This window comes from Trichoplusia ni, chromosome 14, assembly GCF_003590095.1.
Source record: "Trichoplusia ni isolate ovarian cell line Hi5 chromosome 14, tn1, whole genome shotgun sequence".
Lineage (NCBI taxonomy): Eukaryota > Metazoa > Arthropoda > Insecta > Lepidoptera > Noctuidae > Trichoplusia > Trichoplusia ni.
In genome coordinates this window covers 8219435-8238147 of record NC_039491.1, presented here as the reverse complement: position 1 = coordinate 8238147, position 18713 = coordinate 8219435, and the positions used below count along the sequence as shown (strand labels likewise).

Here is an 18713-nt window from a genome sequence, read left to right as displayed (position 1 = left end):
GCACATAGCTTATCAATTTAAATTATACATGGCTATTTTACCTCACCGTATTTTAACTTAGAAATCAATAAGAACCAAATTAGTATTAAATAAAGATTGATGGTCCAGTAGTCTAGACAATATCTTAGATGTTTACACATTAACAAAATTTATTAGGACTTAAATTGGCCGTTATATTAATCCCAGTGGTTCACTAACATTGCGTTGACTATCACAGTTCTCAACTATAAACTCCCATTTTTCATGTCTGAATGTTTTGTTTGTGAAACTTTGTTTTATTCGATGTCCAAACATATTTTTCTTGAGTCAAGAATAAAATAAACATGCCCGTTTCTTTTGTTTTGAAGCTGTGCGATTGGAACGCATTGATGGTTGATATTTTGTTTTTTGGGATTTTAAGGAACTTTTGAGGCATATACATACTAAAGCTTCATATAGGCGTGAAAGCAATTGCCCGCTTGTGTGAATGAGAGATTAATGCATCATCGTGTTTTTTTTAAAGAGATGCTAGGTGTTTTTCCGCGATGTACTGAAACTCTGCGCTAAATTCATTACATTCATTTTTTGCTGCCTGAAGATCCTAATCAACATCAATTCACATTACACACGTTCAAGTTTATGATAGTTAGTTTTTTTAATGTTTTTGTAAAATTACGTTACCTTTTTTAAAACAATATCGCTTTAACAATTCCACCACGTTAAAACTACATCAAAAATGACTTCATCTCCCCAAAAGTATTTCGTACCAAAATATAAAATCCAAGTACAGTAAATATGGCGGGAGCAAAGAGAATTTTTCGATATATAAAGCACCTTGGCGCGAGTTTGTGGACGGAGTAAGTGTTGTCGAGTAAATCCGATCAAATATGGATAGGGAAATTCTGGCGGTAGCCAGTTGCCGGCCTGCAGCCTTTTACAGTGAAAACTGATGCATCATTGGTTAGTGTTGTGCGGCCCTTCATATATTTTTTAAGAATTTAATTTTGTGATATGGATGGAGTGATGTTAGTCGCTACTTAATGTCAGAAAACAAATGTGAAAAGTATTTAACATAGTTAACATTTATTGAGGTTGTTTTTAATTGTTCAGAATTTACGAGAAAAAAAAATGTAGTAAGAAGTGGTGCTTTACTTGATAATAAGACACTAGTTAAGTCAAAGCGTTTTTTTCCTACGATTGCTCAAAGCCAAACGTAAAAAAATGGTTCTGTGTTAAGTTTTTAAAAAAGTTTTCATATCTATACTTTAATATATAAAGCTGAAGAATTTGTTTCTTTGTTTGAACGTGCTAATCTCAACTACTTTTTCAAATTGAAAAAATCTTTTTGTGTTGAATAGACCATTCACCGAGGAAGGTTTTAGGGTATATATCATCACGCTGCAACTAATAGGAGCGAAGATACAACGGAAAATGTGTAAAAAAACAGGAAAAATTATTCATGTTCGAGGGCTTCCGTTCAAAAATTCCAAACTTATATCCTCTAACCACGCGGACGAAGTCGCGGGCAACAAATAGTCACAAGATATACATAATTACGTAAACTCTATCCATAACATTTTAAACAACAATTTATTTACATAGCTAAACTAACAAAACCGCAACAGGCTTTCGTAATTTACACGTTTTTGGCTCGTTTAAGCAAAACATGACATGCGATGACACGACATGTTTACTTTCATCGAAAAATTACGTGAAAACTAAAAGCGTCACGCGGTGAACCTGTATTTTGTATAAATACGAATTACATGTGGGATATGTTAGTGACAATGGTTCGAGTGCCTGTTGTACGCGCCTGTTTTAATTAACAACCTGATATTTTGAACAAAGGATTCATTGGAGCAGTATTTTTAGTTGTCATTTTGTCACATTTTCGAAAATGATTGAGGAAATTGGCTCTCGAATGATTTGTTGGGTTCGAAAATGTATTTGTGAAAATTGCTAAGCCTACCCTTACATTTTGTGCATAATTCTACAGCAATGTAGGCAATCGCAATAGCAGAAACGATCACGATACGAAGGAGGTTTTAATCAGCCGACATTAACTACATAAAAAAATAGATAGAACGGGTTGTAAGTGCCCCTGATTGGAGGTCCCACCGACTCTCACATAACGTAAAGAGCTAATCTCAGCTTGCTCACTACAACTTGTAATTTCGGTCTAACTGGCCTTCTTTAATCTTCTCCTTTACACCTTACGTCAATGATGCCTTGCGTTAACTTAAAATGCACATATTACATAAGGGTACGAGGATCTTAATTAAAGTATTACAACGACGTAGGGTAGTAAAAAGCAAGAATTTCCAAGGTCTTGTCCTGTTATTGTAATTACAACTTTATGTTCATAAAAATAGAGTTCCAAAGTCCAAGTTCTAAGTTTTTTTTGCCAAGCTCCGTATAGAAGTCTGGTATCCTAATTCAGGTTCGTAAAGGGTAGTAAATTCAAACCTAGGATAGAGAATTTAATAATGAATCCACAAAATGACTCAATAGGTACAAAGAGTCCGTTGGAAGGTATTTAAGGGTATTCACATACCAATGTAATGTAAGAAAAATGTTTTACGTAAAGTCTTTTAGTACGAGATTGGGTACAAGGGTTAATAAGAAACTTCCAGACTATCGTTTTGGTTCATTTTATTGCTTAGACCTGTAGCGAAAACTAATTAACATTGTGCTTTCTTTTTATTTTGGATTTATTTATTAGTTTGGTATTCCGTTTGTAATAAATATAAAAATTAAGATTGAACATTTTGTTTTTAATCAACTTATACACATTTGAGGCAATTTAGAAAAAAAAAAGATAAAGATCTTAGTAGTTTCAACTCACTTCCATGAAATCGAGTTAAACAGGACATTAGTTGTTATTAATTTCCTGTTTGATGGTTTGTTGGTCCATCGATAACAATCATCATCGATAAATCAGCCTGAAAAGGTAACTCAAGTACTTTCAACATTAAAACCCAAAACCATTTCCAAAGCTCCTCCAAAAATGCAAATAACAATAATCTAGTCTATTTGAGTGCGCCATGGAGATGTGTGATCTAATATTTATCGCGCACGTGTAACAAGTGTTGTTCGTCCGACCTCTGGCCGTAAACTGCGTCGTGCATGTGCAAAGTTGGTAAAATACTGGCGGTCTATCTGTAAATATGTCCCCAGTAAGTGGGGCGAAATGGTGATAAACACGATGCTTCTGGCTGTATCTCCCTTTGATAGATGATCGGGAATTTAAGGCAATGCAGTCAAGAGAAGAAGTTATTGTTTTCTTGTGTTAAAAAAATGATTTTGTTGTTTTTTTTTATTGTTGTTTTAAAGTAGCTGTCCCATGAAACGTCATTTTGCCATAGAAATGAGTTCTAGGGAGTAAAAAATGTGTATTTGGGTGAATGAAATCTAGGTTCTGTCCGATTCTCAGACCTACTGAATATGAACATAAATTCTCATAAGAATCGGTCGAGCTGTTTCGGAGAATATCAATAACGTATACGGTGAGACGATAATTTTATATATTAGATAATGTTAATGAAAAGCCAGTTTCTAAAATAAGCTTTTGTTTTTTATTCATCCGTAAATCTGTTGGATTGTGTGGGTGTATTCTAGGAAAATAAAACCTTTTATAAATTATGACTAGTTCGAATTTCGAGGACCACATTTTTACATTTTGTGTTTGAAAAATTCTTATAATATTTCGTACTTCGTAGGAAAATATACCTGATTAAATTTTCAAAAGGTAAAAAGGGTCACTGCTAGGTTTAGGTTGCAAAGGTATAAAAAAGAAATGAAACAGTTGTAGTTGAAAAGGTCTCGTATTAAATATTTCACGAATTTACCGAATATTATTTTTCAATGGAAATACATTTATTCCTGAAACAAGTATTAAATATTTTTATGCTTAGGTTAGTAAATCCAATATACTGAGGTTACTCGTAAATCCTTATTGTCATCATCCAAAGATACACTTAACAGTTATCTTAGAGAGATTTATTTTAACATAAATAATAGTAAATCAAAGAGAAAATGTCTACTCATATTTTAAATACCGCAAATAGAAATACACTATTTCTGGCAAAATATAAAATAAATGCTTTTTTATTTCCCTGACTAACATTGATTAACAGGTTATAGTCATCATTTTCATATAAAAATACATAAACCCTTTCAATCGGTACTTGGAAGAATTCTCACAACCCTTGTTCAAAACCAACACTTAAAACAGTTAAAACATGACCTCGTGCTTTCATAAAACCTTGAATTTACTTTTTAGGAAACCATTAGTTACAAACAAAACAATGTCTCGAATACATTTCCACTTCATCGACCAAATTCGATTATAACAACGGAGTTATCAAAACTGCATTATTCATAGCGATTGTAAACTATTAAATCTGTTGGGTACAGCAATAAGGCAGCACTAACTTGATGTAACTAACTACAAGTTGATTCCTGGCTGGCTGCTATATCTGAAGTCGTGAGTTTGTACTCAGTTACGAAGTTTCATTCAAACAATATTTCATCTAATATTCAAGCTAACGTGTTGTTTGAGTAGATTGTGTACTCAGCTACGTAAAATCTATCTAATCAACGTTCTGTTTACAAACAGGGATTTTATTTAAATTATAGTTACTAGTATTTGAAGTTTAATGCGATGATGTGGAATCATCCCAATTTTTTACTAACTGCCATTTTTATTAATTAAAAAACTTGATATTTTTCTTGTTTTCATTATAGAACAATATAGAAATTGTATTATAAATAAACAGGAAGTAAAGAAAAAAAACCATATTAAAATTATAAATACATATTATGTAGAACGTATATCACTCGCATTTTCCAGCACTTAAACAATTACCATCCTGAAGACAGCTAGCTGTCGCCAAATCCAAGTTTGGAATTCGTTATGAAACTCAACGTGCCATACATGCCACAAGTTTAATAAACGTCGCGGAACTTGCATATCAAAAAGAAATATTACAATAAAATGTAAAACAATTTGAGTTGAGGAGCGGACGTTTGGAATAAACAAGGCGAATTCATCAAGACTTTTGTAAATGATTTTTAAGGCAGGCACAGCGAGTGAATAGCTAATGAGCCCCCCGCATCGGGTGCTTTGTTTCAGCATATTCATTACCTGCTTGCTCCCGTTGTTTACGAAAGAAATTCATTGTTTTCCGTCCTCTGGAGAGTAAACAAACAATATCTCTAACAATTTTGGGGTCAAGTGATTACGTCCGGCGAATATTCAGGAGATAATTAGAAGAGAAAACAAGCTTAATTAGTGCAAATCGTGTTTCAAGAAATTACTCTAAGGAGTTTTAAGGAATGTTTTGATGAAATCGTTGCTTAATTGAATGTAACAATCATTGCCGTTGATGAAATTGTTACGCATGTAAGACTTATATCTTCGTAATTTAAATATTTTTTAGAGTCTTACTATTTGGAGTGGTTATTTAATTTTCTTGTACTGACTTACTTCAAAAAGCAGTAGTTCTTTACATAATTATGAGTGGTGAGTGACGGCATGAGATTTAAAGTCCTCTCTAAACTAAGTGGCGTTCGAATATTCGGCCATTCAAATGTGAAGTAAGAAGACAAATAACTAAACTATACGAACATTGTAGGACAACCATGAATTTAATAACCATTTCAAAGAACTTTAAAACAGGGCTTGAATAGATTTTCAAAACAATAATTCCAAAGCTGTATAAACTAGCTTTTATAAACAAAAACTACGTCAACACAACGGTACTGTTATTCACAAAGTTTTAAGTGACCGTGGATTTCAAGGGCCACAGACGATTTAACAACAAAATTAAATTTTGGGCCCGTTACCCAACTAAACGATGAATTATAGAGTTACTGAAAGATATTGAAAGCTTTCAGAGGAATTTTGTGGTGAAATTACCTTTAAATATGTAAATCTATACAGATCTTAGATAAGCGTGCCGCTATTGGTATTGTATTAAGTGCGGCCCCAAATATTTGAACATGGTTTAATTCTGGTAATACTAAGGAAATTTTTGATGGGTATTGTTTATAAAAGTTTTAATGATTAATTATAATTTGGTTGTGAAAATACATTAAACGGTTTTTTTTTAAGTTTGTTTGTCTATATTTTAATTATTAACGATTATTAGATATTTAACCTTGATTTTTAGTGTTCTTACAGCTCAATTTAGTAGAACCGGTTAGACAGTCAAAAAAGACCTCCTATGCTATTTGGTACATAGTTATTTCGAAAGATATACAAAATATTATTGATTGCTTAACCCATTGCAAGAAGATTTAATGAAATAAATAAAAAATTAAGGGTGCCACAATAAGCAATATTTAAACTGAGAATCTTTGAATGGACTTCATAAAAAGAAACAACATACATGCCATCTATAGACTATTTTCTTTTTTAATTTATAATATTAATTTTAGTCAATGGTTTTCGTTATGGCGTATCGCATAGCGCACCAATAGTCAACTCAAGAGCTATCAATCAAAACATCAAAACTTTTGTATTTACAATATAAAGATAACGGGAAATAAATGTCTTAGCAACAAAGTGGGGGAATTTCGGGGTTGGTTGTTTTAGATTATGACTTTTTCGTTTGTTTTTTTTTACTGTTTTATGACTACATAATTTTCAAATAAATACATCGACATGTGATTTAGTCCCGACTATCCAATCCATCCATAAACTAAAGGTTTCAACATTTCAGAGGTACGAATTAAGTCACAAGGTACCCATCACTCCATTCACATCGTGTAGCTACATAACAATGAACAAATCTCACCCCAAGCGTTACTTATGTACGTACTTATATATGTATGAAGCAAGTATTGTATGAGCTCCGTGAGAGACTAAATCGTATCGTCATATCTCCGGAGATTCGAGTTTGGCTGCGTTTAGTGATTGCAAAATTTAACTTTGAATTGAAAACTGAGCTTTAACGCTTGTGTACTGATACAATTTAAAGCTGCGGACAAACTTTGCGTGGAGGGCAAAATATGGGAACACATGTTTAGATACATGTCACTTTGCACAGATACACGTTGTGTATGCTCTCGCTGCTAACATTAATGAGATAGACAGAGTTTATACGTGATGGTAACTCTTCACTTATAGGGGTTAAGTGGTGCCTGGTTAACATGAATGCATGAAGATTGATAGTTTTAACTCCGCATGGTTAAACGAGTTTAGTTTCAACACGAAAGAAGGTTGTAATAATGTTTCAACGATGGCAGGTATTTTTGTCCTGTGTCAATCACATAAAATAAATACCTTCCATCATTGAAAAAAATTTAGAAAATAGATACTGAAGCTTCACTTAATTTCAACATAATTGTGTAATTCTATCCCAGCGATAAGACCCGTTGTGCCAACATTTCAAATTATAATAAGAAACAATTTTGTACACTTTTTGCTTCGTAAATTATTTGTATTGTTAATGCGAATACGATATCTTGTAAATTAGCATGCTGCTCAAAATTCTGTTTGCGCAAATTCACTTCACTGTGAGTTAGCAAACTTCACTGAATGAACGACGGAAGAAGTACAAATTCAACTTCTGAATGCAATCAACTGGAATTTTTTACGGTACATAAATGTAGAGGACTTTCTTGACGTCTAAGAAGCTGTTTCACTAATAAAATAATAAATTCTAAAAGCATTTGAGAATGGAGCCCGACATAATAGCGGGTTCCGTCACAATCAAGTTCCCCCAAAAAGTAATTCACCATTGTCTATCCGATTATATCTTTTTCAAAGTGTGAAATTAATTCAAATTAATTAGCATTCAAACAAAGATGATTGTTCGGTTCGAATTTCTTAAAAATAAAAATTCAACCCGCGTTTATTGAGTTACTGAACTTGTAAAACTGCCTCTTTCGTATTTAAATGGTATGTCAATATTTTATAGTATCGAAAGTTGTAAGTTACAATGGAGTGGACGTTAAAAAATATATCGACGCGGGCGTATTGCGATGTACCTAGATCATATAGGTACTTTTCGCTCGTAAAAACGGAGGGTTAGTGGGAGTAAGAGGTCGTGTGTATGCGTGGCCTTATGCAAATGTAACGATAACACGCCTTTAGGGTCAATAAACTGTTACCTCCTCAGTTTTACGACATGATAAGTGTATTGCTTGTCTTATATATTTGTCCGCCATTAGTTTTTGGGTCACGTTGGCTCTCACTGATGTTACGTATTGTTTTTGTTACAGATTGGACCAGGGGATTTACTGTTCAGGTAAGGACTTTTCAGCTGGCGGTAAAAAGGCGAGACTTTATCCAAATGTTTTGTGCACATGGACGTAATTTCCGTTTATTCGTCAAAAAATCACAGCACTTTGTAGCACTTTGAACTGTAACTATAAAGTCGGTTTATTTTATTTGCTTAAAAGCTTTTCAAACAAATGAATATTTTATGAAAAATACACGGTTCGCATGCGGTAATTAATTAAATGTACCAGCTTAACGTTTTGCTGAAAGCTGTTATACGGCTTTGATTTTTATTACAAAACCTTTTATGAAATGGAAAGCAAATACTAATAAATTACTCATTTACCTACTAATACTCCTTTATTTTCTCTATTTGGTAAATACTATGAGAATTAATCGCAAAGAAAATAATGAAAGGTAATTATACAAAGAGTAGAAAATTATTCTAATGAAACAAATGAAGTGCTAGATTCTTTATTGTGTGTAAGATCATAATTAATATATATCTGCAAAGCTTTTTATGATACATAGTTAAATAAACTTATTAGTTATTCCTCTTTAGAGAGGCTTGCTTTGCAAAGAGACCTCATAATAATGTGACGAACACTCTGAACTCACGTTCAGATTTTAATGCAATTAGGACAGTCGTGTGTAAATAATTAAACTAAGAATTTATTTGTAAAGTGAAATGAAGATGAAATACACGTTTTGTTTGAGCAAAGGTTTTAATTATTCTGTGTTTTATGTGCATTTGTAAAGTGCTTGAAATATGAATAATAAAGCTTTGAATGAGCTCTGTGATAGCATTTTATGAAAAAAAAGGAATGTAAAATGCTCAAAAAAACTTATGACAGAACTATTAAGTTTTCAAATATTATATTTTTTTTGTGTTCCTCGCAAAGTTCCCATTCTTGATAGTTATCTACTGGGATACATTTTTTAATAAAGTTTACAGAAAAATATATTTTAAAGCCACTCTTGGAGTTAAAGCTTAAAAAAAAAACAAACAAAAGCGAAATCGCATTTGCACCTTTTAAGAAAATTCAACCCCCATTTGCCACATTATCTTCAACTTGACTCAATATCTACTTTTTACCGTTTCATACAAATCTATAAGACCAAAGCTTGTATGCAAACAGTCAGACAATAACACAACAATGTTTGTGGTACATATGATAGGTAGAAGCAACTATTGATAGTCAGTCAAGCGGGCAAGACTGGAGTGGGCACAATTAGGTGGCAATGCCTACTGTACCTACTTGTTCTCGCGAATTGACATTAGGATTAATTCGTCAACATTATTGATTGTTCCTTGATGCTGTGCTACTGGTGCTAATAATAGTTGTTTATTGAATTTTGAAAGGGTTTTCTGGTTCTTAAAATTATCACTATCGACGAATAGAGTGTACTCGAATAAAATATAGTTTCGAAAGCAAATAAAATAAAGTCCTCTAGTCTATTAGTTAATTCTCAATTGTCACTTAACAAATATCAAAATAATTAAAACAACTCAAAATTATACAAAAAAAAATATGTTATGGATTAAAAAACAACTTTCTCTTATTTGTGGTACTTAGGAAAAACAAACTCAGTCTTTAAATTTAATTTTAAAAAAATCCATGCATTTAGAAATTTATTTAATACCACTTACAATATTAAAAAACTGTTTTCAAAGAAAGGAGGTAATAAAAGCACATCTACAGTAATTCAATGTCCACAAAGTTGAGAATATAAAACTGTAACTACATTATTGAATCAGACGAACTTTTTGAACTATTGCAGACAAACTGACAAACAATTTTATAAATGATGCCTTTGCCCACAAATCTTGACAAATAGCCTTAGGTCATAGATGGCGGTGCACTTTTAGCGTTAGTTTTTCCGATTTTCCTCTATCCGTCTCCATTTGTGTGGCTAAAACACATTATGTGATAATGGAATGCTTTAAGACAGTTTTTGTCGCTAGTGTTTTGTGAGATGCTATGAAACTTAAATGAAAATAAGATCAATATCTGCTCTATTAGTAGGAGGTTCGTATTTTATATTTCATTTTCTTTGACGCCATTCTTATGGATTTGTCTTTAGCTAGGTGGAAGACGAGTTAAAATTTTCCAACTAATTTAACTTAAAAATAAAACCCGTTAACAATCGTTATAGGAAGTAGGTATAATTCTACTAATAGTGTAATGTCACTAAAACGGCTGAATCGATTCGAATGTTTTTTTTGGCCTCCAGGGCCAAAATGGTGGTCTAAATTTACAAATCAGCACAGCAGACCGAAGTTCGCTGGATCAGCTAGTGTTAGTATACAATATTATAAACTTAAATACACTGCCAGATATTTTACAGCAAGTACAATTAATTTACAACAATATTAAATTCAAACGACAAAATAATAATGCTAACATACGCTTGTGACGTCACGCGTTCGCACTTGAGCTCAACAATACATATAATATCATATGTAGGTATGTATATACGCGTGATAGAGCCTATGATCTATTGTTTCTTGATAGAGCCCTATTACCGCGTATGGACGTCAATAGCCTTCAGATGTTTAATTGCCTCACACAAATACAACCCTACATTATAGGAAGTAGTACAAAACGGCGGCAATTATCAAAGCGTTCGTAACCGTCATTGTAATTTACGTTTTAGAGAATTATTGCTAATAATTTAATGTTATATGTAATTTGTATGTTTAGTTTCGGCTGTTAGTGTGTATTATTTATTGCAGATAATTATTAGTTGTGTTTTAGAATATAGAGTTTGATAAAGTTCATAATTTATCAAGTATCGCTACAATTTCTTTGTAAAGGGTAGAGTCAAACAATAACAATATTGTCTGATGACATTAATAAGTCTTGTTTTATATTATTTGTAAACATAACCAATCCGTGTATTTCGAAAGGGTCGAACAATAATATTATTTCGCTATAATCAGTGATTGAAACCCTATAAAATATTACAAAGGTCGTTAATACCCGATTTATCCGAAACATTACAATATTTTAGGGTGACAATTTATCGCTTCATAAATATCAATTTGTTTTTCGTTGACTAATAATAATTCACTCAAGTACTGCCATGATCAGAATACTTAATTCAATTTTCTTTTGCATCTACAATCATTGTGCGGCTGAACGTCGCTGTAATGTCTCCAATAAGGACGCCGTGGAATGAAATAATTATTTACACTGCGGACTCCACTCAACAAAATTGTGTAATCCGTCTTATACAAATCCATAGAGTTGAGAACATCAGAGAGACAGACGATCCGATATTGCGAATTACGCTTGAGTGAAGTCTTTTAATTAAGGCGGGTGGTACGTCTGTGCACGCCGTTTGGAACACCCCATCAATTTCTGCTTGACTTCTGATTGTTTGAGGCAACCTCGTTAGCAGGCGACGCGTTGGTCGGCCCACCGGTACAGGTGCAGCCCTTACGAGAGTGCGAACCGTCCGGAGTCCGTACCAACCAGATATCGAATCGCTTTCACCTTTATTCAGGTTCATTGTTAATGCTTGACGTGACGAAAGTAATTACTTATTTAATATTGGTGCTGAACAAATTTCGGCTTTATTGCCGTTGAGATAACAGTAACTGAGTATGCTAAATTACGCGGCACAGCTATCCTCAAAGTGTTTATTTACGTGTCGAGTTTCAAAATGGATTAATTAACATGTTACTTCTGTATGCGATTACATAGTATAAACAGGTGTTCGATACACAAGCATGATAGCTACTTGTTGATCAGAGTGTCAATTAGAATAAATAATAAATATACATTGTAGTATGGGATCTAATTTTCTTGTGGATTTATTTCATATTCAAATTTTGCATTACTTTAAAACAAAAATCTTTAAAACTGTTTTAATCATGTTGATAATTACAAAAGTCAACTTTTGCATTACTCATATACTTAATACTGCACTTCAAGACAGCTGATGTTCGTCTTGCAAAGTTCTAATGTGTTTGCTAAAGTTTTGATTAAAACATCATAGTTCATAATATTCATTTACTTCATTTAATTTTAAACTTTATATCGTCTTCTTATGGTTCATTTCAAATTAGTAACATAATTCGTTATTACTTTAATGATTTCAGTAGTAAGTACTTTCTAAAATCAGAAACTTAGTAAGGAATGCTTTACAAATTTAATAAATATATTTTACGTCTTGCCAAAATAGTAATAGTAAGTTAGGTATTCACGCAGTTGAATATTACCGCCCAAAGTCAGTAGTTCGTAACATAGCGAGAAATATGCTGCATTCTACAAGTACTGAATATAATAAACCATTTATTTTCTTTTTGCTCGTATTCCAACTGCTGGCTGTAAGCGAATGAAATTCGTTCAAAAGAAATGCAACTTATTTCCTTCTTTTAAATAAGTAAGGAAATCATTTAATAATTCCACATTATTAAAAAAAAATCTTCCAAAGGAGAACCATGTCAACGAAGACAGATATTTTTTTCACTTGTGTTTAAGAAAGAAATTATTTCCTCCAAAGCAGAAATCTGAACAAAAGACACATAAAAAAAGTAAAAAGTTTGTAATATTTTATGAATCTGTTATTTGTTTGACTTTCCCGTCACCGGAGTGACACACAACCGTATCAAATATTAATAGAGGACCTACTAATTTATTAAGTTACCCGACAAAGCATTGCTCTTACGAAAGTTTGGTATAACTAAATTATATCGGGATCGTGATTCCTTCCTAAGAGACTGGCTAATCTTACCTCATAAAACTTGCATTGTCTTCGTCCACGTCAAGAAGAGTTTTGATAAACTTTACTTCGTGAATATAACCAATAATCTGTTTGTTTATTGACGAAATTATCGATATATGTATACGCGTAGGTATAGTTTATTTAAAGTTAACACTTAACCCATTTCACCTGAAAATCGGAAAGAATAAATTGTTTATATCACTCAGCTTGGGTCATTTGCAGACAAAGAGGTTTCTCTCAAAATTTAAGGGTTACTCAATGAATATTTTATTAACGTGCTGTGATAAGAATACTTAAGCGATTCGCTCTTCCTTTCAGTTACCCTTTATATGTTTAACTCGGTTCAAAAGCTGATCGCATGACGCTTTGAGAAGAATAATTCGAAGTCGTCACTATTAGACTTGTCGTTTTGTGTTTTTTTTTTAATTTATAAAAGAATTACAAACGCCTTAAACTAAGCAAGATATTTGTAGAACCTCCTTTCATAAATCCGAATCGTGCTTCTATTCTCTTTTATCCAATTACGAAAATTGTTTTACAAGCGTACAAAGCTGTATTTGTATATAGCGTGTAACATACGTACTTACGTACTTATTGTTAGTATAACGTTGTGTGTTCTTTGTGAGAATATATACTTTTATGTTCCAACCTTTAGATTCGACTGTATTTGAACACTCGTAAACGTACGATAATTATTTGTTAACGAATGCAGTAAAAAGATATGATGTTTAAATATGAAGAGTTTGTATGTAATATTATACAAATGAGGTTTTAGTTTGTGGATCCGAGTCACGTCGGGCTAACACGCCGGTCAGGAGGTCAGGGGCCCTTTTGGCCTGACGCCACTAAATTGTCTGCGGATGTCAGACCCCTGCGCGTACGGGTCTGCCCCTGATTACGGGGTAAACCCAACTGGATAGATAACGTCCAATGTTTACCTTTAAAATTTTACATTTAACATGGCTTTTCTCTGACCCCGTTCTGACAGATATACATATTGGGGTTTGCACGTGGTAATACTTACAAGCTTTTGGAGAAAGGTTAGGTTAGAGGTTGAAAAACCTTTTTGACTGAAACCTATAAACATGATTTTTTTTAAAACATACTCATACAAAAGCCTTCTAATAAAAAGTACTGAGCCAAAATTAGTCCGAGGTTCTGAGGTGACAAAAAAAAAAAAGAATTAAACAAGCCAGTAATCGACTTCAATCCAAGCTAATATGACGTCATAATACGTAATGAATTGATCATATCTCAATGTATCCATTTGTCGTCAATTTCAGGTCGCTCTCTAGCCATTAACAGGGTACAAGACCAATAGCGAACGTTGTATCGAAACCATAGCTATCACTGTAAGGGCTGTAGTAACTGGATTAACCTACACGTACGGACTACATAGAGAACGTACGGGCAATAAGCACAAGGCTTGTGTACACGTGGAAACATCGAGTTTAATGCAATTATAGTATGGAACTAGTTTCATTACGACGAACCAATATATTCTAGGTACATTGTAGGTATCTTTTATAGGTACACTAGCTGTTGCCCGCGACTTCGTCCCCGTGGGTAGAAGATATAAGTTATGATTTAGGTGTAACCCCCGGAACAGTTGTTAAAGAATCCGTCGCGAAATCTTTCGAGAGAATTGTATGTTGAGTAGTATTGGGGGATATAGGAGCTTTGAAAAGGTCTTGCTTTCGTAATTATTGTTGCGTATGATAATTATGTTGTTTTGTTCAGTTTTGAAAGACAATATAAGTTTTATAAACGTTTTATAGTAATTCGAAATCGGTAAATTACGTTAGAGAAAAAATTACAAGAGAAAAGATAGCAAATGAAAAAGGCCCCGATTCAATTACAATACATGAAAGCGTAACATTAGCATTACCATTTGTACCTCGGATTAAATTGCAAACTAAATAAACCGAGTACTAAGTAATTATGCTCTCACAGACAAAGACCTACCACAATCGCGCGAAACTTGCGGTTCTACGGCGAGCTTAAAAAAATAGGATCGTACAAACCTGTTGGGGCAAGTGCAAATTTCCAATGTGTTCCGGACCATTAAGCTACTTACTGCCGTTGGAATCTCACGCATCGGGAAACTGCCTTCGAATCTTGATCACGACTTGTACAATTCAAACAATGAATACGCTCTCTGAATTTAAATTGTAAATATTGTTGAATCGAATACATATTTTATGATCACGAAAATTAGATCGCGTTATCCGATAATGCTTTATTTAATCGCGATAATAGAATCTCGACATCTCTGGAAATATTGTTTGAAAATGGAATATCGTTTATTCAAAAAGATTTATTCATAAAAAATCGACAATTTCTACAACCCCAAGCTGCTAGTAATATTAAGCGAAATGTTTACAATAACCACACTGAGTTCTGTTTAGCATCTAAGAAACAACTAATTACGATCCTCATAACATCTACTATTAGCGAACAAAAATAAATATTTGTTGCTAACATTTTCATTACATCTAAAGCCAACGCAGAGATACAAGGGCTATATACACGGCGATAACGGCAGTTACCGTTAGCTTGTATTATTTCATATTGCACTCGACTAGATAACAAATACTGTCGTACGAGCTACTCTCCCGTTCGAACAAACACTAATACCGAGAAATGTTGTGCTAATCGGCTCTGCACTAATGGCGATTCCCCATTTTCTTTTTACAATGTTTTATTCCATTTGAACTTCGGGACGAAATAAGTATATTATTTTTAGTTAATTATTGTGTGTCTCTATTGTACTGTACTCTTTTAGAAATTAATGTCCTTTTTCATTTGAATAAAGCTGGGCTAGTGTTAGCTTAACGTTAATATTACCAACACTGTTATAAAATAATACAATCACGTAGTAATGTTGTTGCTAATGTTACTTTTGTGTTTTCATAAACAGAAACAGAGAGTCGTTAGTAGAGTTAAAAGTTAGAACACTATGATTGACGACCACCGCGTGTAAATAGCGCGAAAAGGATATCCCTTCAAGGTTTTGCGGCCAAAAACTTGTTAAGGTACTCGTATAAAACGTCAGCGCCAGACATGTGGGATAATTAAGAATTTAATTATTTCCCTACGTGACGTTTACCGTTAGAGATAATAACAAAATATGTCACCGTCAGGTATCGCTGAATAAATATAATTTGTTTTGTTATATTTGGACAAAACACGGGCCATTCGAGGAGAAGAATATGAAACAAATGAATGTTTACTGTGGCTATCGGGCGCGCGATCGTCTCGCTTTCATTTTGATAATGGACCGTAATTCAGACATTTACCTCAAGTAATTAAAATTGATAGAGCCCCACCATTGATATTTAGTTGCTTTCAGGTGAAGTGTCCGTCTTGGAGTTCGGTTTCATCTCAACTTTGAACATTATTGTTAAACTTGCAGAGTTCAACGTTTTCGACTTGTTATTTAAGAGGGTTTGAAATTTACAGTGACGAAGTAGAAATGATATGAGTTTCTGAGAGAAGTCAGAAGTTATTAAAAATATCTTTTGACGAAGGTTTTGTTCGAAAAGTAAGTATAGTGAAGTGGATTAATACCATTAGGGGTGTTCCTAGAGCAAGTGGTTTTCGTCAAAACTCGCGGTTAATGTATCAAGTCAGTAGCGATTTTGCTAATCTCCAAGAGTAGGGACGCCTCGGAATTGGTCACTTTACCTTTTGCCCAAAGCTTTTGACGTGGATTAATGGTTTTACGTCCCAAAATGACGAGTTACAAAGACAACATCTATATTTCATAGAAAGTTATTATTTAGATTGGATTTTGTCGCACTTTGAATGATGTAGAGCACTCGTAGCAACAACAATAATTTGTATTTTTAAAATAACAGTCTCAATTTTGTACTAAAGAATTGAAGAGTAAAAGTAATAATGCAACATCGCTCTGAGCGATAGCTAATGAACTCATATTGGAACAAAACGTATTGTGTATTATTTAAAGTAAATCATATTTTTCTTTGTAATCGACTTGATTAATTGTTCATTTAGTCAAAAATTTTTCATTTTTTAAAAATTTCAAGAAATAAAAGAGTTTTATTTTTCCGTTCTTTCAAATTTGTTACTTTCTATCTTATTTCATAACGTTAAAAAAAATATCAGTTATCATTTAATCTGTCAGACCGCAGCTATTGAAAAAGTGCGTTGTAAAAAATTGCAGCCGCCCGTTCGTCCATTTATTTTGATAAGAGCTTGGTGACACGTTCAATTTGCTCTGATTGACTTGACGGGAACACTCGACATTCGATACTTGCTGATTGAAATCCTGATTTCGACGATAAACTCAATTTAGTGTTTGATCGTATCTGTAACTAAAAACGAGGCGAATTAGGCTCGTCCCGACGGGCTTTAATTGGTTTGATACAAGTATTTATCTCTTTTTGAAGTTGGTGTTTCTGTAAAAACTGTTGGTACATTTGTTTTTGTTGAATCTTTTCTATCTGTAGATGTTTGGTTGTGAACTTAACTTAGTGTATTGTTTTTTTTTTATATATTTTGGTGTATTCTCGGGCATAATTCATAAAATGCAGCTCAGTCTTATTTTAGATGTAAACATTAATTATTATTTCAGATGGCTTGAAACTTCTTTACTGATTTAACATGTATTTAATTTTACTCCATTACTGATTTACCTTATACCATTACGTCACAAGGTGCAAAAATGAGTTCTTGAACTGCAATTAAAAGTAAACAAAATATACACACTCTAAGTATTTGGTGATTCGTTTGCGGTAAACGACTTTTGCCCACTTGGGTCCCGCACGAGCGACTGCGCACTGTTTGCCAATACCTTTTAATGTCAATAAAGTCACACAAGATTTTCTATCTCCATATATTTTTGAACGTAACGAGCTCATTTTGGTCCAGAGCTTGCTTCGTATTCGCTAACAAGATGTGAGCAAACAAGTCTCAAATCAGTATGGCAATGAAACTATACGCTCTACATAAATGAATATTTGATTTTGTTTGCTTAAAAGTTTTCTCTTAAAAAAGTATGGCTGAAAATACTTTTTGAAAAGTATGTTTCATAAATAACTAGCTGACTTGGCGTATTCCGTACCCGTTCATAATCTAGACCACAGGTCGAGACTGTCAAATAATTTTGAGACTGTAAATTGTGATATTAGCTATCCTATTTTTCAAATTGGATGGAACTGCTCGCGGTAATCAAACTTGACTATAGTCAGTTGAGTTTTTAGGAGTAAAACAAAAGTGTATGAGGCTTTAAAAGGCAACGCTAACTTAGATAACACCAGAAATAACATTAATTAAACCTTATTCAATTAGAATTCTTCTCTTAATCCAGCTACTAAATTTGAAGCTTAATCTTTTCACATTAATCACAGGCAATTCAAAAACCAATCCAAGCCTACGGACAATATTGTAGACGGTTCGAAAGTAAACAAATAATAACCATCTTTCACGTTCAAGTAGGAAGTATTTAAGGCCGAAACTATGAAATTCTAAACTTGTCTCGAACGTCCCCTCACTTCGTTAAATTGAATAAAAACTGTTTGTATACAAAGTGAGCCGATAATCGATGCTGTTGAATATTTCAAACACTCGGGAACGTGATGAAAATAAAATATAAGTATCTATGTACCTATAGACGTATTTTGTATATTGTCTGTGGTTTCGCACCTCTGTTGTCCTGCATTTTAAAACCAGCTCAAGTTTGTTTTTCGAACAATGCTAAACAATGCTAATGGTTTTCATAATAGCGACCTTATTTAAAACCTTTTTTAAA

At 33.2% G+C, this 18713-nt stretch overlaps 1 protein-coding gene across 1 annotated transcript in view; it reads left to right on the top strand.

The window, feature by feature from the left end:
- Positions 1–18713, top strand: part of LOC113500475 (poly(rC)-binding protein 3) — a 172659-nt gene that overhangs the window by 45602 nt on the left and 108344 nt on the right. The window contains exon 2 of the mRNA XM_026881288.1: positions 8209–8234. The gene's annotated coding sequence lies outside the window, so the exon portion shown is untranslated. The remainder of the gene's footprint in view (positions 1–8208; positions 8235–18713) is intronic.